The sequence below is a fragment of the Calidris pugnax genome, unplaced genomic scaffold (genome assembly GCF_001431845.1).
Source record: "Calidris pugnax isolate Ruff unplaced genomic scaffold, ASM143184v1 scaffold180, whole genome shotgun sequence".
NCBI lineage: Eukaryota > Metazoa > Chordata > Aves > Charadriiformes > Scolopacidae > Calidris > Calidris pugnax.
The window spans coordinates 1714101-1740306 of NW_015090916.1; the positions used below are offsets into that span (position 1 = coordinate 1714101).

The 26206-nt window shown below is 37.4% G+C and overlaps 1 protein-coding gene across 1 annotated transcript in view; it reads right to left on the reverse strand.

The window, feature by feature from the left end:
* Positions 1-26206, reverse strand: part of NCAM1 (neural cell adhesion molecule 1) — a 130616-nt gene that overhangs the window by 103250 nt on the left and 1160 nt on the right. The gene's annotated exons all lie outside the window — the stretch shown is intronic.

Sequence of the window (26206 nt, forward strand, 5' to 3'; positions counted from 1 at the left end):
CGATGCAGAAGAGCTAATCCAACACAGCCACTGACCCCAAAACACAGTTCCCATATTTTTTGCAACACCAGAGCATTTAACAGACGAAGAAATCATGCTCTTTAAATATGCATAACTTGGGAGGGACCAAGAAAGAGCGAGTCTATATCATTTATAATCCAGGAAAAAGGGAATCAAAGAAAAGTCAAACATCTCAAGTATGTTTTGAGACAAGAAGTGAAACCAATTTATTTATTTTCCACATTGTTTCTTTAAGAAATACTTCCGTTGTTTCTGTAAGAAAATTCCAATTATGAATAGCTTTCTTGTTCATTCTGTGGCATCATGAAGCACAAGCTTCCAGCAAAATCCTTCACCAAGCTATGGACACTTCAACTGAGGATGAACAACAAGCAAATAGTGCTTTTCTTTGTATTACACTGCCACTTTCATTAGAGTCACAGTCACAATACTGCCACTAATTACAAGTCTATGAACTCCACCCCCTCAAGTACTCAAATGAGTTTCCTTCCAAGAAGATGTGCAAAGAATTCACAACAACATTTTGTTGAACAACAATTATTCAAAAGACAAACTAGATACAGATTAGTATGAATGACTTGAGAATTATAATATGTTTCGTACATAAATAATACAATCTATACTTCCTAAAGACAGAGACGGTGAGGTAATGACAGGTCTCAGTGACAATACCATCAATGCAGAGAACTCCCTTCAACATCTATGCCTGTGACATGTTGAACTAAGGATACTATACTCATAAAAGAAAGAAAATACCTTTTGCATGATGCTAAATTAAGTTAGAGCAAAGAAATCAATGGGAAACTCATGTGCCATGGTAAGAAAGATATTTAAATACAATACAAACCCTATGGGTATTCCATACAGACACACAAGGCACTAACTACAACAATTAAAAATAAATCAGACTCCTCCACACCTTGCAACCAAGTAACTCCTTTCATGACTGTGCTGTCCCCAGCACACTCCCTTAAGGGCACATAAAACAAAAAGCCAAAGAACAGAGAAGACCAGTGCTTCCAGTAATCAGCTTGCGTGACCGTCTAATCACTCAGGAATGTGCCTTTCAGCAAAGAAAAATGGATAAAATCAGCTGTTCCTCCAATTATAAGAATTTAAGTCTCTGTATTGTCAGAAGAGACCTCTGCAATCTTGGAAGCCAGCAGTAAAACCAAAACACTGCAGTGCTCCTTCCCAGAATCACAGGGAAACTGGAAGGGGTATCCCCAGCTCCAACGGGCTCACTTGCCTCCCCACTATATTCATTAGAGCAAAGCCATCATCTTTTGTCACTTATTTTAGTATTAGTTATTTTGTTTTCCCAATCCCTTCAACAACACCATTTGGACTGATTTTCAATAAAGATATATGAAGACTAGCTTTCCCACTCATGGAAAAATCCAGTATCATCACATTGTTAGCAAAATCACAGCACTGGCAAAATCTTACCCACAACTGAAAATTCATATTTTTTTTAGTAGCCCACATTAAATGGAAAAGATCTTGTGTGCATAGTTTTGACAAGTCTTGAAAGAAGGAAATTTAGTCAAGAGTTTTCTACAGGAGATGACCATTTAAATGAATTTAAAAATAAAAATCAAGCAACTGCTGCCAAGTTAAGTCTTGGCTCTAACTTTTTCTGGAAGTGCTTTGTGGGTAGACAGCTGAATGGATCGCTATACAGCTTGTGCTGCTGGCATCTAATTATTTCCGTTTTTCTGTTCTTTGGCTGCATATGATAGTTTCGCTTGCACAAGAAATGTCAGTTCTGTAAAAGGGCATCTGTACTGAACAGTGTTTTAATGTTCATTTTATATCATCTGTGCACATTTAAGAAAATACCTCTTTTAGAAAAGCTTCCGCAATTGCAAGTTAGACAAGACAAAAACCTGGTCATAGGCTTTAGGTTCCATAGTGGCAAGGTTATTTACTAGACTGCTGTGGCTTTCCAGACGACCAATCAATTTCACTAAAACTCAAATACTGTAGAACAAACTGTTCCAGGTTTAGCCTCCAGTCTGAGGGATAATTAGTTCTCCAAAGAGTTTTGAAGAAGTACCTGAAGGTGAAGCAATAAATATAAAAACGGTAATAGCTTCTCTATACAAACTTTATCCTTGAGGAGAAATGATGGTGTTCACAGATAGGCAAAACCTTTGTCTGAATGCCAGCTATCTAGAGCTTCTGCTTGGATATGAATAGCAAATATTAAATAACGTGCAATTTAGACAACTTTTCATCTAAAGGAATGATTTAGTATCAACACAGCTTTCTTAATGTCTTCCAACTTGTCACATTTGCTATGGAACAGTGGACAAATACACAGATGATGACAGCCACCTGTAGATTTCAACTGTCTGTCCACAGACAAAGGCATAGAGAAGCACCAAACTAAAACACTCTTAATCCCCTTTTAAAGTGCGTTCATTTAAATATCTAGTTGGTTGAAAGTTATGCAATTTGAGTACTTCTCAGCAAAGTACTGGCTTTATTAGAAACCAAGTGCTCTCTGAAAATGGAGGTGACTAACAAAGTTACATGTATTTAAAGCTCTCCTGAATTAAAACTGTCTCAGAAAGTGGAATCTAATATTCAGGGGCTCAAGAGAGCTCTGGAGTTGAAATAGAAAGGCTGGGTTTTAGAATTATTTTCCTTCGGGAAAAGCACTAAACAATCTAGGGACACAGAGAGCCCAAGAGACACGGCTCACCATTTGCGCCCTACATTAAAAAAAAATAATAATTGTAATTTGTCTGTCCTGAAGATGAGAATAGTTCTCTTCAAAGCAATGGAAGACCTCACACATCCTTTTGTCTTGCAAAATTTTACGTGTACTAGGAAAAAAGGACGTTCCTTTGATATTCCATTATTCAACTCAAAAAGTAGTAGAAATAGTTAAAGAACAAACAAAGAATAAACCAAACCAAACCAAAAAAAACCAAAAACCACCAAACCAATTGTGTTACATTGAGAATTACATATGAGTCTGACAAGAACCAAAGACAGAATTCTGTTTGAGAGTGTGCCATCGATTAAAGGCTGACGTTCAAATATTGTCATTATTTTATCTTGATCTTTATACACAGTGGGGGCATGCCTGCTTTAACTGTAACTGCACAAAACTTTCCAGTGTCTGATATAGCTTTTATTTTGTTTCTGTAGGTAGTTGAGTTTTTCTCTATCTTGTTTATCTAGTGAAATGAATATGCATTAAGCTACTTAATAGTTCTCGATCACATTTTCTGTCAAACATACAAGTAGGAAATAACAAGGTTTGGAAATGAAAATGACTAAAGCCTTAGAAAGATTCTGTCTCACAAAAGCTTGAAAAGACTAGGATTAATTGTTTTATGCTTAAGATGAACAGAGCAATACAGAATAGCATATAATATAGACAAAATGTTATAAAAAGGTTAATAGCTGTGTCTAACAAGCAAAAAGGTATCAAAGTATAGAGAAAGACAACACATTTAATGCTCATAAGAACACTGTTAGTATTCCAGCATCAGTCTTTGCAGAACACATCATAAAGGCCCAGAATGCACTAAGTTGCAGAACAGAATTCTGCTTCTACAGTGATACTGAAGACATTCTCTACAAGATGTTTTCAGTTGCATTTTTTTTTTTTAATCAGAGCAGAAAATTAATCAAGAACCAGTGTAGGCAGAAACTGCCCCTACTGGAAAATCATGTTTTTATCATTCAAGACAGAACACCTGGAGCCAGCTGCTGCCAGATACAGGAAAAGCAGACTGGCTGATTGACAGATCCCGTTAGGCATAGCAATTTAGATGTGACAAAGTTACTGGTTTGTATCGCACTAAGTCAACATATACTGTGGTAGCAGTGTATTTTCACACCTTAAAGAAATTATCTTGAAGAACTATTTTTTCATGAGCAGCCATTGTAGACTATTTAATACCTCTGATGCACAATAAGGACAGTGGTAGTACAGGATGCTTAGCACCTTTCAGTATCAGATCGTTCATACATTTACTGAAGACGCTCAGGAAAGCTACCTTAGGGCTGAATAACACTGCAATAAGATACTTGCCATTTTCTATTACCAGCAAGCAGGCTGGTAACTTTGTACTCTAAGTAAAGCTCTGCCTATAGTATTGCTTGGTAAGACACTGGACAACATCATACCATTGACATTTATAGGAATGGAAGACTCAGCTCCTAACTGCATTCCTTTGGTAAAATAAACATAATTTTAAAAGAACTGCATGACAAAGCATGACCCTAATTTATGTCTCTTTCAGTGTGCAGAGAAGAATATAAGAACTACAGTTACAAGAGGAATCTGGTAGATAGTAAACATTATTATTTACAACACTTCTGCCTTCAGTCATGTCAGTCCGTAACATGCAGTCACTGTAACATGCAATGCAGCTGTGCAGTTGTAAACACCCACAGTAACCAAAGATAATGTAAACTTTGGAGTAATATGTACATAACTTCATGTCCAGTAAAACTTATGCCTAAAATCAGTACTGACTCATAAATGACAAGGTATTTGAGTTTTGTTGAGAAGCGTTTTTTTCTCTTGTGGGAAAAACACTAAGCTTTGTTTATTCTTGTGTTGATTGAACTTCCTCAAAAGTCTGTTTCAAACATTGCCTGTATCAAACAATACAGTGGAAACTATACCACCAATACACAAATAATTAAAAGCGCATTTTACTATTGTATATTGAAGAAAAAGCCAAAACCAAATGACAATTACCACAGCAAGCAAAAAATTCTGTCCAATCAGAGAGCTCCAAAATAGTACAAGCTGACAATTGTTTGTGTAAAGAACAATGTAACTTTCCAGTGTGTAAGCTCATTAAAAAGTGTGCTCAGGAGGCCTGTTTCTGAATCAGAACCAACATGCAAGGTGATTTTGTTATCAGCCAGTATCTCCTGGGACATCTAACCCTTTACTTCATCAGAACAGCAGAACAGAGATAATGAGCTTCATCTACAGCAGTAAACAATTTTAAAAAAAAAAAAAAGGAGAAAGGTTAATGACAGGGTAAATATAGTGAGTGATCTGCGGTTTTTGTTAGAATAATTTTTGAGTAAAATCATCTTCTGTTCATCTTCATCTGGCTGATGAACATACTAAAAACACAAACCAGATCCTTGGTCTTCTCTGATCATTACGCTAACAAGGAAGTGCATACAATACTTTACATCACTGAAGTCCCACGAGTTTTACTTTTAATCACCTGCTCTGTTTCCCCTACTCTTCCTAAAATTGCTACAAACTGGTAAAAACATACTCGCAAAGTCTGATAACAGATGGTATGAGAAATGTGGTATCTGATATATGCATGAAATCATGAATTTAGTCAGTTCTGTCATTTAGTTCAACAACAACAAAAACTCTATGAGAACATGACTCACTATGATTCTGAAAAAAAATTATTACTGTTGAAAATATAAATGATAAATGAGATAGGACATGTGGGAATGGTTCAAAACTGCGCATGGGGAGGCTCGGACTCAACATAAGGAAGCACTTCTTTACCAAGAGGGTGGTCAAACATTCAAACAGACTTCCTAGAGAGGTGGTTAATACCCCAGCCTGTCAGTGTTTAAGAGACATTTGGACAATGCATGTAATAACATGCTTTAACTTAGCCCTGAATTGGTCAGGCAATTTGACTAGATGATTGTTGGAGGTCCCTTCCAACTGAACTAGTTTATTCTACTATGCTTTCAGAGAATAAAGTAACAGTACTTCAAATCTCCATGTAAGAAGATAACTACACTGGTCAATAGTTGCCTTCTGAAGTTTCCTCTTGCTATCCATGTTTTACATGTTTTTTCAGAATTCAGTCTATTTTACTACCTGCAGCCCCTGAAGACCACTACCAGAACCACCACTTCTTCATACTGCCAGCATGAGGAACATAAAACCACAATAAAATACAAGCAATCCTCAACTAGTATGTAGATATTCCAGTATGTCTTTGCAAACACATAAGGGATATGAATCAGGACTTCACACCTCAAGTCACTGTTTCTGAAAGCTGGCAGCCACTGTTACTTTTGATTATACAGCCTATCCATACACCCGAGCAAGACACAGGTATCTTGATTTTGTTCAATCTTCTCTCTTTTAGGCACTCATAACTAACCAGGACTTTTCAATCTCTTGTTGCTGAGTCCAGCTTTCAGCATACATCTGCCACAGTATTAGGCAGGTAAGGAGATCATTTTGTGAGAAAGGAAAAACAAAAATCTTCTACTGTTACTGTACACCAGCTCCAAACCTTAACCCAAATCACTGTGATTGTACTTCTGTTATCCCCTCCCTACCCTTCCCATATGGAATTGCTTCCCCTTTCCTATAAACACATAATTATCTGGTAGATCTGTTATCTCTGGTCTTCTTGCTGTTTTTTAAAGCACCTGACTTTGAGTGCAAGAAATAACAATTTTCTGCAGAAATCCCCTTTATATGGACAGATCAGGAGTGCATTACCCAGTTTTCTCCATGCATTCTGCCCTGTCCATTTCATAAAATACCATAGAAAAGCACGTGTATATTCTCTGAAATACAAGACAGGAATAGCTAAACTTGATCTATGCTCAAGTAACGTCACTCCAATTAGGATTTTTCCTGAAACCTAAACCTCAGCTCTCTCCATCTACACTAGAAAAATTTCCCCTCTTAAGTACACTTCCCTCAAAATTAAGACGGATTTTTTCCCTCTTCAAGGACAATTTTTCCTTCATTCTCATTTCTTTGTTAACATTAAAAGTCTGCTGCTTTTAAAATGCATCTCTGCTAAAATTCTGACATAATACTGAAGTTTAAATGACAGAATTTCTAACCAATTTCCTGCCAAAGTTTTAAATCAAGTGTTCTCCCTTGTGTCTCATGCAATACCATAAACTTAACACTAAACAAAGAAACCAACAAGAAGTAGTTTGAAGTTAGAACAGTGATCTCGCTGTCTCTCCGAGACATCAAAGCACATGATGCAGCTGTTCATAATGGGCAAGCACTCAAGGGAACATCTGAGCTTATGCCTGAATTTGATTAATTGGAAATGACATCACGATTTATAAGACGACTTTCTAATTCTAAAGCAGTAATCTATAAAGAATTAGACAAGGCTCATGTAAGACCTGCTTTGCTTTTGATCAGAAATAACTGCATTGTTACCTTTCACATTTTCTGCTTTTTTCCATGCAAAAGAGGAAGAAATACAGGGAAGAAGAAAAAAGAGAATGTGACCTCATGATAGAAAATGGAAAGAACAAGAGATAGCTTCAGAGATTAAAATTAACACTCAAATGATGAAAATACACTATAAACAAGAATAAGAGAGTACAAATGGTTGATATTGAAGCCTTCCATTAAAATGGAAATGCACTGTAAATTCATGAAGACATGACTTCTCTACTTCATCTATTGTTAACATTCATACTAGGCTTTTTTTTTTTATTTTATTAGAAAGAAAACCCAAACACACATTAACCTGAGTTGCCTTCAGAGTTGTAAATGGAAATCTCAAAGCCAAACACATTTCTGATGCAATTCCACATACCCAGGAATCAGGAGATTCTCAATACATGATCTCGTGAGGAGTTATTTTGTCCCTCGAGGTGCTCCAACAGACTACTCTGCCAAGCTGTACGTTTACAAAAGCATTCACGTGACCTAACACAGCAGCTCCAACTCTGAGCCAAGGGTCCCCAGACCTTCAGGCAGTGGAATGGGATAGGTATCCTCACAGACCATTCAGAGTATTTAGGTTAAATAACCAGTTGTGTAATTCCACACTTTAAATTGCCTTCTGAAGGCTTTTACCAGTCTTCCCTGATAGTGGTAGAAAAGACCACTAGCTGACACAGGCACAGTAACTAGCTTCAACCGTAAACACTCACTGCTGTTTCCATATGATTTATATATTTTGTGGCCTTTAGGAACTTCTGTAATGTCTGATCACCCAGAGGCAGACACTGAGAGGTACTCATAAAGACAGACACCTTGAGAACACACACTTGCAAGAAACAAATTTATAAAGCACAAATACTCTTATTTACGCTCCATCTATAGCTGGCCATATTGTTACACCAATGATGTTAAACCTAGTGTCAGAACAAAAGAAACAAAGCAGTAAGTAAAAGTACACACAAAAGTAAAAACGCAACAATGAAAGTAACACAAGAATCAAGTCTAAATTAATAGCCACCTTGAATAAAAGCCACAAACAAATAAAACCAAACCACAGTACAGTACACAAATGTGCCATTACTGTAGATGGGCACACATACATTGCCTACTGATTCATGTGCCATTTATTCAACTCTTCTTTTTTTTCTAAAATAGTAGGCATTATTAGCCTTAACAACTCCTCTTTCTTCATGAGATAATTATCTCCAGATAATTATCAAAGAACTCCAGAGTTCCTTGCTATTGCCCTGTGTCACATTAAAAAAAAGTAATGCAAATTGTACTATAAGAATTATGCATAACTCTCAGAACTCATTGTACTTTTTGGACATTCTTATTCTATTCACACTTTTTCAATCTATTTAGGACATTCAGGTTGGATTTTTTGGGGGCTTTTTGTACATGCTATCCGTCTCAACAGCAGGACTCAGCTCAACATCACACAAGTTTGCTTCCAATAACAAGGAAGGACTTAACTGTTCTGTTTTTCTAAGCATGCAAAAAAAAAGAAAAAGAGGGGGAAGGACATATGCAAAGCCTGCTTCCAAAATTCTTCCCCTTGCATATTTATAAGCATAGTATTTTCCATCTGTTTACAAAGAATGTCAGATAATAAATTACTATTCCACCTTCTGTTCTGGAAAACAGACCTTGTACTCATCATGTTGTGTCCTGTCGTCCCCCCCCAATGCCTCTACCCACCTCCGTCATCAGTCCTGATTGATTATCCCAACAGAACAAATCAAAAAGACCTAGATACGCTTCAGTAATTTTCCCCTTTTTAGGCTGATTTACAATTAGATTTGTGATATGTCCACAGAACAGCAGGCATCCGGTCCCCATCAGCCTCAGAGGACAGATAGAGACTATTCCCAAATACTTGACACGATAAAGCTATTAACAATGCATTTATACAATCATATCTAGAATGGTAATATCAAAACTTCAAAATGCCAAACAAGACACAGAAATTGTGAAGATGACGAAAAAAAATGGCAGCGGAAAAAAGTCACTTGGAAATATACTGATTATAACCCAGAACGGTAATATTTTCACAAATCTGTAAAATCTTTATTCAGTAATGTATTCCTGAATAAGATCACAGTGTTCTATGCCTGGTGAAAAATAACTGTGAGATTATGCATTAGGAGCCAGACTAACAATTGAATCTACAGTTTAAGAGGGGAAAAAACCCCAAACAAACAACAAGCCCTAAACCAGACAAAGAATATTTGCACATAAATCAAACTGCTTCATGGTACTTAAAACATAAATGCCTGAAGGCAGATTGCCAACTAAACAAAAACGTATATCAATTCCCTTGTGCATCACTGGTAGTGTCTTACCTGATTAAGCCACTGTCCATGCAAATATGTCAATACAAGTTTTGAAGAGTTACAACCTTGTCATTTAGGTTTTAAACCTGCCCTTGCCCTGTCTCACAAGTAATTTCAAGCAAAGAGCCGGCTGGCACTGAAGCAAGATTTGAGATCCTGAAAACTGGTCTCAGATGTGAAATTCATTTTTCAGTACTATGGAAAAACCCCATGCCAGACAGGAGGAGGCAAAGCCAACAGCTGTTGGAAAAGTGCATTGACCTATCCCAACAGCACAGCAAGCCCCTGGGGAAATAAACAGTTCAGTGGGTAGCTACACACAACTCTAAACAAAAAGTACAACTGAAGTATCAGAAGCCTGACAGTATAACCATTTAACATCTACAATACTGATAAATGGCTTAAGATATACTAACAGATTTTGTTACTTCTCTGATTCCAGGTTCTCCTGAAGGGCTTCATCCCTTGAAATACAAAATGGGGAGACTGTTTTCTTTGGAAGACCACTTGCTTGCAAATCACTTGCCAGGAAGACAGAGGAAGTACACAGCCTTGACTTGATGGAGGGATGGAGACTGAAGATGGACCTGTACATACTCTGTAAGCACAAGAGTTCTTGAGTTCAGACAAAAATCCTAAGAGAAGCTCCATTTCTCTTGTACAGTGCCAGATTAAAGCACCCACCAGCTCTGGATTCAAAGTCAATAGAGACAAAACTGCAACACTGCTTATAGCTCCCCATCAATTTGATGGGAAACAAGATCAGATGATGAAAATAATTTACTGTTTGGTAGAACAAAGCCTTACTAAAAATCTATTCTCATACAGCATCCTAAAAATCTCCCCTATTGGCTTGAAACCAAGGTCCATATGAGACTCATGCTTTTACAACACCATCAAAGGAAGTACTTGATGGCACAGACAATGCAGAAAAAAGACAGGAGAGATTAAGTTACTGCTTGCCCTCCTCAAGCACTACTTCCATGGAGCTAACTAGCTAATTTTCTACTCTGTCACAATTATAATCAGTAGAAGACCTACGGCTTTTACAAAATTATCTGATATACAGCTATACGGTCTAACAACTGCAAGCGGAAATTTCTTCCCAGCAAGCAAAAAATGGTCAAGTGTTAATTGAGTCAAAGACTAACTCCAAATCTTCTCAGAATAACATTTTCAAGGATGGCAATGGAACATACCAGTTTATCTCCTCTGATTAGGCTGTCATCTTTATACACTGCGTGTAGAGCTTGACTCAGCATGATACAGGGGATATTTGTTGAAAACTCTTTTTGTACCAACTTTACAAAAATAACTGTCACAGCCATTTCTACCCTTAGTGCTAGAATAAAATATGCTCAAGTCATATACAGCACCATCACGTTGAAATAATTTTGATGCTAACCAAAGCTAGTGCTTGTACCAGAAATACTCTTTCCTTCTCCTTACCAGAACAGGCTTCAGAACACTGAGATGTTTTGAGACACAATTATGGAAAACCCAGCTATCCACCAAACCCTGCCTTCACCTGCATCAAACCAGTTTCTTGTCTTTAACATCAGCAGAGGATGTTTAAGCAAGGAAGAGACAAAAAACTAGGTAAGTATTTCTTCTGATATATCTTCCCAGATCTAAGTATTTAAAAAATATGCCTATGATTTGTCTATCCCATCCAAAAGATCAGTTCATTACTCCACTTCAAAAGCACAGGGTCATGAAGGAAACCATATATGTATACACAAGATAAACAGGCAAGTACTACTGATCTTCATCGCCTTATTTATGCTTCCTATTCCAAAAGTAAAATCTCCCACAATAATTCACAAACTGCCTTTAGTGGTTTTTTTTTTCCAGAGAAAGCAACTTTATCAACAGAACAATAAATTAGTGCCACCTAGTGGAGTTCAAAATGTTAACCTGGACCAGAGCTTTCAAATCATACCTGTCTTTTACTGCACTGTCTTTAATTTATGACCTCTATATACATCTAAGTGAAATGAAAGCAGAAACAACTCAATAGCTCTTCCCTCTAGCACACACAGCTGATCAAATAAATCAGTATAACATGCACTTAAGTCTTCCTCATCTTCTAGAAATCTGCAGAAGCAACAAATGAAGACTAATACATGTCTTCAACATCAGCAGAAATTCACCTGTAGAGCTATTGAGCATGCAGCTGAAAGCTCTGCAGTCACAACAAACATGGGCAAAAATTAACAGAAATGTTCAGTATAACAGAAAAAAAATTTGCATCAATTCATAACTATTTTTCCCAGTAGTTTTGAAAACAAGAATGCACAGGGAGGTTTAACATAGTGATACCATCGCACCTTATTAAAAAAAAATATTACTATACCTGTGTGATTATGTATTCCTCTGTTTCAACATCCTCTGCAAGAGCATCAAGATCATTTATCTGCTACATGAAAGTAAAAACTATTACCATTAATCCACTCATCTATGACTTAATTCAAGCAATATTTACATGAGCTTCCCTACTTCTGTTCAAATTTGGGATTGTTGCTGTATGCCCAGTAGACTGAGAATGCTTAGCACTTATATCCAAAATTGGTTTGAAACATGTACAAAGAAATATTGTTATCACACGTTCATAACACATGACGAATGCAAGGTGACCAGCCTCATGAAATATTCTTCACACAGGACATGAAAGAAATGCAATGCAGAAGAAAACTCCAAACTACTCTAGATCTTACGTCCCTTAACAATCAACTCTTAAAAACCAAATACATCTCAAACCATTATACAGTTTCTAAGGCTAGATGCACAAAAACATGCTATAGTATGCAAACGTCATGTCCCAAATGAGAAAAAAGTAAATCAGATGGTGTAATGTAGTCTTCCAATGTCTAATACGATATATAAAGCAGCAGCATAACCAAAGCTACCCCCATTTCACTGGACTTGCTTCCATTTCTCGTAATTGTAAGCACGACAGGAATCTGGCATTAGATATGCTGTCCATAACATCCTGTAAGGATCTCAAGTTCAGATCTCACCTATAAAAATGGAAGGCAATGACAATGGCATTTGTCTAGCAATGAAAGATGAAAGGGCTTTTCTGTGTCAGGACTAACAAACAAACACAGTCCAAACAAAATGGGAGCATATACTACAATTTTAATCAAAGGATCATCACTTGCGCTAATGAAATTCCAGGCTTTTAGATAAGCACTAAATAGGATTATTTCACTTTTCATTGTTAAAATACCATTTCTGGGTTTTATGGGATTATAAACAGGACTACACCTCTAGTCATAATGCAGTGTTAACACACCATCATTTAACAAGAATAGGAGCTATAGGTGAATTAGTTGGCACTACAGTTGATCAGTAAGATAAAAATTATTTACAGAAGAATGCAAGAATAATGGTAATTTACTGGAGAAGAACCCATGTAATCAACTACATGTTCCTTTTTATTGGTATAAGATATGCATTCTTTTCTCCTGTCCCCACATTTTACTCATTTTGCAAAGGTACAGAAGACTACCAGAACAGAAGTACATCAATGCAGTAAGTACAAACCACAGCTACATGAGAAATTGTAATATATGGTCAACGTGCTGAAAGATATCACACCATCCCAAAGTTACAAAAGGAGGCTAATTCTTGTTAAGGCTTCCACACATCTGAGAAGTGAATTATGCATCCTGTATATAACAAAGATCACTTTTTCTTTCTGAAATGCTTGTTCTATGGGCTACCATTTTAGCAAAATACACATTAATTTTACAGTTATGTCCAACACTCAGATGTTCCAATAAGAACACTGATTCCCAAAGAGCTTACATTTACAATGCTATAGTTTAGCTCAAATGTCAACATCTTTTTAAATTTACATCAAATATGTAAATGCAGATACTTTAAAACACTTCCGGATCTGATGCCATGTCAGGCAGAGATATTTTTAGTTCTAATCCATTTAAAGTGCTAAATTCCAAGGCAATCAGCAGCATTGCTTTCACTCACCACTTCAACTAAATTCTGGTCCCAACTACTCACTGCAATCTTCAAGAAAAAGGAGATAAGATAAAACCACTCACCTGATAAGAAAACATCTTTAACCTCTATTTTTTAATACTTGCAGGTACTTCTCTATGTCCCAATGAATAATAAATCACAACTGCATTTGCACAGAAAAGACATTGCAGAAATACATAAATAATGCAGTGCCTTAACACACGAAATAAGTTAGTGCAGGATTTGCTATTTTTGTCTCATGTCTTAACTTGCATGTACCGATTCAGGTTCATGAGAAACAACTATTAGGAATACACAAAAGCTGCTGAATATGGTACTAATCATTCTCTAGTCCTGACACAGTGACTGCAGCTAGCTACAAAGCCACAAGAAAACAAAACTTAAAGTTCATGGATAAATGCAACAAAACCAGTCAACGACTTGGTATACATTTGGTTTCTGATTTCATTTAAATCTAGATCCATTTTCATAAAATAAGTATTCTCCATACACAGACAGTTTCTTTCAACCGAAGTTTTGAAATCAGAATATACTAGGGCTTTCATCTGTAGGTAATTGGCATATTCAGTCTTTTATCTGGGGATGAACATTTTCAAAAGGTAGACAGTAACTAAAACAGAGACAGGTTATCAGTAACTGAAGTGTACATATTAAGAAGAAAGCGACTGCTGTCATTTATCGCTATTGTGAGAACAGTGCAGCACTTAAAGTCTTCTCATTTACTACAAGTTATTATTTTAGCAATAAAATGATGCAAGTGCAAAAACAAGTGTCTAACAAGTTTATTTCTACTATTGTTGTATAAGCAAACACAAACCATTTTTATTGGTAAGAAGAGAAATGTTTGAAGTGTATTTGCCCTGTGACTATGCACAGCCTATAGAAAAAATACAAGGTAAACACACCATATATGGTTTCAACAGCTTTTGTTCCAAGTGCAAAGGGTATCTTTTTAACTTGAATACTCAATGCCTATTGAGCAAAATAATGCAAACATAACTGCTTCAGAAAATATGTATTTTAAAGAAGATTCCATTTAAAACACCTCAGTATACTGCAAGTTATCTTCTGGCAGAGAGACTTAGTAAAAGAATAAATCAGACAGGTAAGAGTTTGTTTAATGAATTACTTGATGTTCAGATTTGCTGGTGATAAGAGGAGGATTTTCGTTCCTACAACAGAACAGAACGTAAGCGTAAAATACTATGGAATGTCGACAGACTGCTTTAAATACTAACAGCACTACCGTTTAAAAGAGCCGACAGCATCTAGCAAGGAAAAGATGACTATACATATGTTTTCTGCGTTTCTTCCTAACCCCAGCAAATCATTACTGGAAACAGCAGGTCAAATAAATTTTACTGTGAGCAGCAAGACGGGACCTAGGCAGAAAAAATGCTTCCTCATAAGGCTACTTTTTCCTCTTTAAGTTAAATTCCTATTTTTTTTTCAGCAGGTTTAAGAAAGATTACCACAACTTACAGGAATGCCCACTTACATGAAAAGCACAGCCTTTGACTAGTCTGCAGATTTACACTAATCTTTACTCAAGTAATCACTCAGAACCTTCTTCAGTAATGACATTAACAGGGTGCCCACTTGACATGATCCCTCAGTAGAGTAACTCAGGACAGGTGAGACAGGTTCCTTCCTGGCTATTACGTGAGACTACCACTGGTGTGGATAACAGCTTTGCACACATGCGTAAGTATAGGATTTACCTCCTAATGACTGATACTATGCAAAAGCAAACTGAAAAAGAACATGACCACAAAAACACTTGCTAAGAATAAAAACATTCTACCACAGAAATACCCATTTTCGAGTACCTAGACAAAATAACTTTTTTTGTTATTAAACAGAAACATTTTGCAGTATAGCTTTAATCTAGAGCTAACATTCATGCTAGCCTGAAGCGGAAAATTACAGCCTTCTTCTAGATAAAAACACAAGCATACGCTGCAGCACCTCATTCTCTGCATTATTTTTGTCCGCAAAAGCACAAACTACTCTCAATTTGCTTGTATAAATTAAGTTTTTCATGAAATATTCATTTTATAGAGAAATGGAGAAGAATAATAGAGATGACTGGCCAAAGCCTATCCACAAAAAAAAATCCAACGGCAAAACCAGGAAGTCAATCCATATTAAATTAAATCTCTACTCCACATGTCCTTCTTCTTACAGGTCAATGAGTTCTCTTAAGCAAAACTCATCTTAAAGACCAAGGCTGAAAAAATTCTGCAGCCAATCAGCATTTCAACTGTAGATACAGAATCCCTACATTAAGAAACGAGCAATCGCTAAAATGGAGAGATAAATTATGTTCTTTCTTTTTCTTGTAGACGTATCCTGCAGCAGAAAGACAAAAGCTAGAACAGAAAAAATGCTAGCAAGGTGACACAGCTAGAGAAGCTTTACAGATATGAAACAAGGTAGATATTGAACTACAGTTCAATCATGATAGAAAGGACAGAAAAATGACCACCCAGAATTCTACTGATGACAATAGGGAGAAAAGCTAAACAGGATTCATACCTCTCCACAGTATTCATTAAGATTTTCATTTATGACATCTTTCTTAGTATCTGTTAGCTCTTGCAGACTATGTGTCCATAACAAATAGTTATACACATATTATTTTCTTAATAGTACTCCATTTTTTTTTCTAACGAATACCAGCCACTAGGGAGTATATAATAAAGGCTTAATGCCTTCAAGTTGCATCCCACAGATCATGAAGAGATTAAACCCCAAAAGGATTTAAGGGACTTTAGAGTATTTCTGTATGTCTGTTTACAACCCTTAAAAGCATGTTATACTTCTAAGGGATTATCTTTTGAAAACACTTCAACTGAAACATTGTTACAGTAGTCTGTTCTCATTTTTGCAGGCTTATAATAATTTAACAAGTTACTTGGACAAGCCACTGTTGATTATATTTTTCTAAAATGGCATACACAAAGTGTATGATGAGTGTTTCAGCATTAACATATTCAAAAACACAAAATGAAGTTCTTGAAAAATTATAATTAACCAATGCTGTGAGCATACATTTTGCATGCTAGATCCTGAACTGCACAAAATGAATGTTTTAAGCACATTGCTAAATATTATTTTCAATCCATATTAAATTAAATCTCTACTCCACATGTCCTTCTTCTTACAGGTCAATGAGTTCTCTTAAGCAAAACTCATCTTAAAGACCAAGGCTGAAAAAATTCTGCAGCCAATCAGCATTTCAACTGTAGATACAGAATCCCTACATTAAGAAACGAGCAATCGCTAAAATGGAGAGATAAATTATGTTCTTTCTTTTTCTTGTAGACGTATCCTGCAGCAGAAAGACAAAAGCTAGAACAGAAAAAATGCTAGCAAGGTGACACAGCTAGAGAAGCTTTACAGATATGAAACAAGGTAGATATTGAACTACAGTTCAATCATGATAGAAAGGACAGAAAAATGACCACCCAGAATTCTACTGATGACAATAGGGAGAAAAGCTAAACAGGATTCATACCTCTCCACAGTATTCATTAAGATTTTCATTTATGACATCTTTCTTAGTATCTGTTAGCTCTTGCAGACTATGTGTCCATAACAAATAGTTATACACATATTATTTTCTTAATAGTACTCCATTTTTTTTTCTAACGAATACCAGCCACTAGGGAGTATATAATAAAGGCTTAATGCCTTCAAGTTGCATCCCACAGATCATGAAGAGATTAAACCCCAAAAGGATTTAAGGGACTTTAGAGTATTTCTGTATGTCTGTTTACAACCCTTAAAAGCATGTTATACTTCTAAGGGATTATCTTTTGAAAACACTTCAACTGAAACATTGTTACAGTAGTCTGTTCTCATTTTTGCAGGCTTATAATAATTTAACAAGTTACTTGGACAAGCCACTGTTGATTATATTTTTCTAAAATGGCATACACAAAGTGTATGATGAGTGTTTCAGCATTAACATATTCAAAAACACAAAATGAAGTTCTTGAAAAATTATAATTAACCAATGCTGTGAGCATACATTTTGCATGCTAGATCCTGAACTGCACAAAATGAATGTTTTAAGCACATTGCTAAATATTATTTATACCCACAGCGAGAGAGAATACTTTAAAAAGGGTTATTTATAAGGCTTTCAAAGTACACACAGGAGCACACTGTAAGTGCATTGTTTTACCATAACAATGCCACAGCTTGCACAACAATTCAATGACTAAATATTAAGGCACCTATCATTAAAATGCATCACAGACAGAAATATAGCATCAATGTTAGTTGTATATATTATTTGCTGCTACACTTAACCTCTAAATACTGGAAGTGCAATGTGCTTTACATAAACATATGAAGGAAAACATGCAAAGTAATGGAAAGTGTATTGTATAGATGGTTGGGGTTTTTTTTCCCTTCTGACTGAAGATGCGGTACCCACAACATACAGGCAAAGCTTTGATACACTATGAAAATCTTCTCATTTCAATCCTAAAATACACGCACTTGCTTATATACATTATAAACCCAACCACTCTCACTGAAATACACAAAAAAAGATGAAGTTATCAGAAAAATGCTCTTCCTGTCTTCTTGCATTAATAATGTTACCAAGTTTACACAAAAATTCCTCATATTCACCACAAAAAACTCTGTTCATTTAAGAAGATATCATTTTGTGTTACAGATGGCAACAGTAAAAAACATCAGAGGCTCCATTCCTGTGAGTAATTTCTGGAAAGACTTTTTCCAGTTACAATCAGCTTTACCTCAGCCAGAACATCAACACTCAAGATTTTTCTGCTGTCTTTAGTTCATAGGATAACTGTTTCTATAACTCCCTACTGGTTTATGTTACTTCACTCAGAACCTTGTGAATTTCACATTAAAAAGGAAACTGTATGATATTTTTCTAGCAGAACAGAACGAAGTTATTTCACTGCAAGAAAATATGCCCAAGTAGTTGATAATGCAAGGACAAGCAAAAGAAATAAGATACCAAGGACTTCAGTAAATAGTAGAGCTCTCAATATTATTGATTAAACACAAACATGATAACACCTTTGGATTTGGGAAGTACAGTGATTGTATTAGTTGTCTGAGCTGCAGTTTCTCTGTCCAACAGATGTCTTTTTTTCTCCATTGTCTTCAGCAGAAACAATGTCACCACAGAAACACATTAGGTTTCACCTGTACTTACAACAGAAGCCATTGATAATGCTACTCATAACCACCACAATCACAGAGCCAATTCGCAGGCCAATACTCTTACTCATTGTGCACAACACGCTCCTTTCTAAATAAAATTCCTGCTGTAGTGTAGTGTGTATGTGTATATACATACACAACGTACACACACACCTTTTACATTTTCTCATTTAGGATACCAAGCAAAATAGTCTCGATGAGGGACAGCTCTCAAACAGCTTTACCATTCCTTAGAGTCTATGTTTGAAAATCTCAGGATAAAGAGTTTTGAGGTTTTTTTGAGACTGTCAGACACCTTCCTTGCTTACACAAGAATGTTTAACATAAAAGTAACAGAAAAGCCCACCTTTCCTGGATTTAGAGCCAGAACAGAAACACTACAGACAAAGGCAGTAAGACTCATGTCACCCCACATTGTTCCAAAGTAACAGCTGAAGTTACGTAAAACACATTACCAGAGGAGTGATGAAAGCCTAAGAAATCTTGTCATTCCAAAACTTAACGCAACCTGAAAATTCTCCTAATCTTTACATCTTCCGCATGCTTTTCAAAGGTATCTAGGCCTACAGTTTTGGCCACTGTATCAATAAAAGGGAAACACTAGACATTTCACCAATATTTTATTTTAAATCCTAATTGTCCAATAATCCACAGAGTATTTGTACATTTAATCGAGAGTATCTTGCATCCTGTAGATTACATCATACAATGATGAGTCACTCCCCTCTTAACCCGACCCCCAGTGTTCAGTATCCTTACAAGCCAGGACTGCTCCACATGAAATGCAATGACCAAATGGGACTGTTCTTCCACAAAACACTGCGCTAATTCTGCTGCATTCAGTCTTTCCACTTGAATGGAATAAAAACCCTTTTGAGAACAACAATTCCAATTCCCCTCCAACCCCCCTTTTTTTGCTCAGGCACACTATGGGACTCCTCAGTGCATGCACAATGCAAATAAGGCAAACTTCCTTTGAAAGAGTGATTAATATGCAAAGACAGCCTCCTTTTTAGTGGGATGTGAAGAACCACCAACAGCATTTCCAAATTCTGAGGTTTCTTCAATTATTTCCAGTGTTTATTTTAAACATAAGATTATGCAATAATACCGCACATTAAGACCAATTTGCCAATATTGTGTAAACAACACCAAATTGGCTGTTCATCCTTTGTATCATATTTAAATGCAGCCTTCAATATCCTAGATATGAAAGGACTGAAAAAAATAGGATTTAAATTTTTGAATCTTTAAAGTGTATCAATCTTCAGGTTAAAAAGACTGCATTTTAAACTCACTGTAAATAACTGCACTTTTTTTAAAGAAATGTTTAGGTTTTTTGAAATAATATGTAATATTGTCAACTTTCTTGTTTTAATTCCAGTGCCAATTATCTAACTTCTGTATGAATATATTGCGTTCCAGTAACATTTAAAGCATTTTTTAACACAGTTGCTTTTGCCTAAGAGCTACAATACACAAAACATCAATTTTCTATTTTCATTGTATAAAACTTTCATCACTTTTTCATCATTTACCACTGGGTAAACTACACTTCCTATGTACAACTCAGCCAGGACTCTCCTATGGAATGGACCCTTCAAGTGCCAATATACCACTCTCTGCACAAAATGAGCTCAAAATGTAGCCTGAGTATGTTAACCGACTCATTTCTTAGTCTAACCATTTATTTCACACACTTCACAATCTTTTCACACAGATTTAAACACTCCCTTTTACATCTTTGGAAAGGCATTTCAAGTTAACCAAAACGGTAAATTACTATTAAATGTAAACCAGTAAATTATAATTAACATTATAATTTATCTTAAAGATTTCAAGGTTGATAAATCTCACTAATACAAAAAAATAAAAAAGTAAATGAAATATTTAAATAAGCATCTATTATAACTATTTTTATAGCAGTAGGTTTAGTAAAATCATCGAATTATTGAGGTTGGAAGGTACCTTTCGAGATCATCTAGTCCAACAGAGGGAAGCAGCTACAGCAGGTTACCCAGGAGTCTGTCCAGATGAGTTTTGAGTGCCTCCACGGAGGCAATTTAATCTCTTTGGGCAACCTGCTCCAGGATTCAACTACTACCCTCACAATAAAATAAAAAACATTAAAAAAAAAAGGAAAAAAAACCAGAGGGTTTGTTCTGCTTTCTTGTTTGTCAGAATTTCCTGTATTCTAGCTTGTGCCCGTTGTAGCTTGTCCCGTCACTGGTCATCACTGAGGAAGGCCTGGTTTCTGGTTTCCTTCTCCATTCCCTCCCATCGGGTATTTATACACATAGATTAAGATCCCTTCAAGTCTTCTCTTTCCCAGGCTAAACAGTCTCAGCCTCTCCTCATACAAAAGATGCTCCAAGTCCCTTCAACATCTTTGTGGCCCTTCACTGGGCTCACTCCAGTAAGCCCATATCTTTCTTGTACTGGACAGCCCAGAATTGGACACAGCACTCCAAATATGGCCTCACCAGTGCTGATGGATGGATTCTAAGAAAACCAATCTGTCTTGCGTACTTTTAAAATCAATAGCAAACTGAAAAGTAACTATCCTAATTTACAAAGACCCAAATGTTGTAACAGTTCTAAAAACTTATCTATTAAGAAAACAAAAATATTTTTGTTCAAGACATTATGAAACTGACAAGTCTGGAATGCTTAAAACAGTCAAGAGCTTCTATATATGCATTCTGTCCTGGCAAAGAATAACCTGATAAGGTGATGGAGATTTGTCCATATCAGTCTCTCCATTCTAAGAAATTAAACATTTCCATGGATTTACAAATTATTTTCCATATACCAAGTTTGTATTAAATTGGGCAACTCCCACCTTTCACAACACACCCTGCAGATCTCCCTATCTGTTTTGTCATGAGATCTAGGATGCAAATAGCTAAAGGATCAAGTATGAAATGTATCACATTACCATCTCTAGCCTAACTTAATTTTCTTTGCATCAGATTTACAGATATAAGACTTCATCCCTGCCATTACAAATTGTTAGCAGATATAGTTGTTGGATCAGTTTCTGCCATTCCCTGGTTTTTGATCCCTCTGCGACCTGGCTTTAAGCCAACTGACACCAAGTTTACTACTGACTTCTGTGGCCCGTCAGAGACTTACAGACCTTCAGTACCTTAGTTATCTGGACAGGGAAGAGATAGAACCTGCACTGTAAATAAAGTAAACAATTACAGACTTGAGCTGAACATATCTATCCCCTATTTTTAAATGTGAGGTATAATTTTGAATATACGGTAGGAAGTCGAGACATTAATCTTCAGGTGCAAGCATTTCATTTCCTTCAAACATAATATGGCTCCCTTGTTTCTGCTGCAAATATATAGGCCTAAGTGGTTACTTTAATAATTAATCCATATTAATTATTCACTTTTTAAGAGTGATGGCTTAAGAATTTGGGTAACTCATCCAGCTATTAAGTACAGTACTATGTGAATACACCCCACAGCTGATGCTTCTTCAGAGAAGGACTCTAGTATGTTAAAGCAATTTGCACTTGCTTAGCAGGATAAACCTTCCATTATTAGCTATTCCCCAAAAACCAGCTTTTCCATCAGCAGCTGCCTCAACATCTGAAGTTATAAGGACTGAGGCTATTGATGTTCTACATTTAACCAAGCGATAGTTTTGCAAAAGTACCTGTAATACATATATTGCCCGTGATAAAACAAAAGCAGATGCCAAAGCCCATAACGAAGTCCAAAAAATGCTGTAACGGAAGCCATCAGGTAGCCTTGGTCATTTTCAAATACATCATCATCTACCCTGTAGAACCTCAGCATGTTTTGGTACAAGGTTTTCTTTCATTTATCCTTGGAAGGTCTAGAAACTGTAGGTATGATTCACTGTATGGTTAGCAATTGTCTGCCTTCTCATCATCATCTTAGACAGATATAGTAGAAGCTACTGGACTTGAACTGAAAGTTTAAAAATTATTTTAATCTGAAGTTTATCCTTGATTTTTATCTATTCCGTTTTCTTTAGGTACCTATATTGTAAATTAAAAACCACAAAAAAATCTCATTCTGGTACTTTGTGGTGACTGCCACAGACGCTTATGAATGCAATGTATCAAAAGGCCCTGAAAGCTTGCCATTTGGCTCTCACGGTAACTTCAAAAGGCTACGTTCCTAATGAGCAGCTGCAGTGGGGAAGCTGCATTTCAACACCATGAACTGAAAGGGCATAATGGCACTACCGCCAAACCCACCTAATTTACATCCCTTTGCATCAGCAAGGGTTTTAAACGATAGTAATGTGTTTTCCTAAACAAAAGAAGCCAGAGCCAGCATAGATCTGAACTTCAAATTTGCTTCTGTGTTCTTTCTCTCTCAAAGTCTACTTGCCTGGTGGCTCTTCCCCCGCCACCCCCCCACCCCACTTCCCCCCAGGACTTGAGAGTGTTATGGTGAAAACCAACACATCAAGTCCCATGAAAACATGCGCAAAGGAAACCATTCAGTAAAGTGGAGATGCCTGGAAGCTGTAGTTCTCTTTTGTATTTACAACTGAGTTGTTTTACCTATTTCATCTCACATTTCAGATATTCATGAGGGTACAGAATTGGGAAAACAACAAAGACACTGTCTTTTCATGGTACCTGAAAAAGACTTTGCCCCTACTTGCATTTTTTCTGATAGTCCCCTGTCTAAATGCTATGATACACACTTCCAAAGAAGTCCGCTTCTCCCAGTCTACTTACACAGGCATTTTGGGAAGCTCTTAATATCTTGCAATTTGCATGTTGTAGGTTACAGTACAACAGAATTGTTATTGACAGATCAAGTCATACCGAAGTATGCTGCCCTGCAAAACCAATGCTTCAAAAGCCACACAAGATAACCAACAAATAACCCCTCTAGAATTGCGCATTCTCTATATAAACAGCACCACCAGGTGTGTTAAATAATGAGTAAAAATGCAAGGTGGACTTTTGAATGAGAAAATAAAATGTGCTTTTGTTTCTCACCAAAGCTATTTTTCTGTTCCTTGCAGATTGATGGCAGCAGATGCAGTATCCCCTCCTCCTCCCCCATCAATTGGTTCTGCTTTTCTGCCAGTCAGTCAAGGCAAACCCATGGCATTACCCCCTCAAAAAAAACATCCCAAAGCAAACAAACCAACCAACCCATCCCCCAAACCCCCATGCTGTTCTCTATCAACAAGAAACTAACCACTTGCACCCAATGGCAGGAAAGTCTATCATATGTCTCTGGAGGTGAGCCAAGAAAGGTGAAAGCACTTTCAGTCTGGAGAGCAGCCACAATCTTTAACACTTAAAAATTGGGTATTTATTAAATTACTATTAAATATCCTATAGAAGAAAGCAACCTGCAACACAACAAAAACAAACAAAAAAAATCCACAAAAAAAACCCACCCCAAAAATATCCAACAGTCAAGTCAGGACTTTTCAAGTTCATACATCATAAGGATAAAGTTTATACAAAATATGCTCTATAATTTAAGAAAGCATAGTTCTCCTGATATAAATGAAAGGAGGTGAGCCATCTGTTGTGTCTATAAATCAGCTTTTAAATTGTAAGAGAATGTTCTATCACAGGCCACAGGATAATTCCACATACAAAATCTAAAAGATGTAAAGGCATGCTTTGGTTGTGAAACTACCATAAAACCGCTCAGACAACAGTCTCTTCAGGGATTCTTCATTAATAGGCATCTATCTCTTTCCTCCTCTTACATGTAAGGCACTGTAAAGCTGCAACTAGGGTTTCTTTATCAGCATCATCATAGCTGCTCCCCTTCTTTCACTGACTTCAACATCATAGCTTCCAAAGCCCAAAACAATAGCATTTCTCTCCCCATCACAGACTGTGATTAGGTTAGTTGGGAAAAAAAGGCGACTTTTTTTAAAAAAAGCATTAGCAGACCAAACCATCCTTTAGCATGGAAAGCATAAGTGATGTGCTGGGTGATGCTTTTACCATAAACAGCACTGCTGCTTTGTTCTAGCTTTTTAATATTTTATTTGGGTTTTTTTGTGTTCTCCATTTTATGCTGATTTAAGAGTCCAGTTCCAGCTGTGCAGCTCCCTAGGCACTATACGCATTCATAATTATTATTATTGGATAAACATGTATTTGAGTGGGGCAACAGATGATATGCAGATAATTTTTCTTTGCTTACTCCCATCTATTTCCCCTGAAAAAAAAAAAAAAAGCTTTATTCTCCCCTCCCACAGCTGAGAAAGCCTGCGTGAATGTGTCAGGGAGGCGATAGCTATGGAATCACAGATAGTAGTCTGGCATCTTATAATGGTTGAGATCAAGAATGTATGCAGAGATGGTGATTAGAGGGCGTGGCTGAGCCAGATGCAGAACTGGCTACAGAGAAGGACTGTACTGGAAAGACAACCCCCCTTATTCGTTATATATATACTCTAGTAAGCAGCATATTTTTTTTAAATTATAATAAAGAGAAGCTATATAGTAGTACCTATGACATGGGAGAGCTGTGTATCCTTAAGAATGGGTGTTGTGCTGATGCTAAACAGGTGGCTTGATTTGGCAACAGACTTGAGCACACTAGTGGCAATGGTCCACCATGACAGGAGCTGGAATTAAGCCACAACAAGATAGCAAACAGAGCTACAGCAGAAGTAATTGCTTAAGGAGATAAGGAATCATCAGTATGGGAATGAGGCAATGGAGGAGCTATGGTAGTAAAGGACAGCACTGAAGCAAGGGGGGAAAAGAAGCTGTGCAGTCTGTAATTGCAGTGACGGGAACGAGCACATTGCAAGGACACAGAAATGGGTATAGGAGCTATCCCAAGAGAGCAGGGATCTGGACAGAGTGAGCTTTACCGAGCAGCAGTGACTGAGAAGTGACGAAACAATGAGCTGAGAAGGGGCTGCAAGAAGTAAAGGCAAGGACAGCTTTAAGGTAAAGACGGCAGGGACAACCGTGGCCTAAAGGCCACGAGGCTTGCGAGGGGGCTGTGTGGGTGTAAGCGGTTGATGAGCTGTAGGACAGGACAGGGAGGAACCCTGACATAGCCAGGAGCGGGCACGGGAGGCTCTGGGGAACTTCCCCGGGAGCGTAGGGAAGGGCAACGCAGAGCCAGGGTTTTGGGGCGAGGAGGCTGCTGAAGGATGGCGAGAGGAACCGCGGCACGGCGGAGCGGAGGGGGCGGCGTCAGGACAGGCGTGGCCGTAACCGCACCCAACCAACCTGCCGCCTCCCGGGGCCGGCAGGCCGGCCCCTGCCCGGGACAGGCCGCCGGGGCACCGGGCCGTTACGGGCGTTGGCGACCCAGGCGGCTAACGGCCGCTCGCGCTCGGCGCCGCCCACTCCCCATTGGCGACCGCCGACCCCTCCCGTCCCCTTCCCCCCCCGCCGCCGCGAGCAGGGGCGCTCGCGCCCGGCTGCCGCTCCCTCACCCGCCGGCGCGCCGGG